This window comes from Notothenia coriiceps, unplaced genomic scaffold, assembly GCF_000735185.1.
Source record: "Notothenia coriiceps isolate Sejong01 unplaced genomic scaffold, NC01 NC01_scaffold00037250, whole genome shotgun sequence".
NCBI lineage: Eukaryota > Metazoa > Chordata > Actinopteri > Perciformes > Nototheniidae > Notothenia > Notothenia coriiceps.
The window spans coordinates 6,946,160-6,946,699 of NW_011369951.1; the positions used below are offsets into that span (position 1 = coordinate 6,946,160).

Genomic DNA, 540 nt, shown 5'->3' on the forward strand with positions numbered 1-540 from the left:
AGATAGCAGCTCTTTCACACACAGTCAGGAGCCACAGAGACGCGAGCTTGAGAGCAGAAGACGTCTCCTTCCTGCACAACTACAAGGCTGCAGCGGAGAGGCTGCAGCGCCCCCTGCTGGAGGATCCACAGCTGCCCTCAGGAGCTCTGATAGACCAGGCCAAACACCTGGGCAGCCTCAGCTTCAACATCTGGAGCAAGATGAAGGACATGGTGTCCTACTCGCCTCTCATCCTGGACCCAAACACTTCTAATCCATTGCTCATCCTGTCTGAAGCGGACTTCATAAATTGGCAAGTTATGTGAAATAATAGGTATTAGCTCTGAGATACAAGGCGGAAGAGAGACCTGTCTGAGACGACTGTGTCGGGTGAGGCGATCAATTCACTGCAGTCTGAGGTTTGGCACCCTGCACCAGGGTCACATCAACGCTCTAAGTGATCGGGAGTCTCGCGACCTGTTCTCGATCTTCATTCCTCGTAGTTAGGTTTGGAGACCCTAATAGGTCCTGCAAGGAAGGAGAGAGAAGGGCAGAGTGAGA

General features: G+C 52.8%; 1 protein-coding gene across 1 annotated transcript in view; it reads right to left on the bottom strand.

Moving 5' to 3' along the window:
* The window catches only part of noxa1 (NADPH oxidase activator 1), a 20,033-nt gene that overhangs the window by 10,185 nt on the left and 9,308 nt on the right, over nucleotides 1-540 (bottom strand). The window lies entirely within an intron of this gene.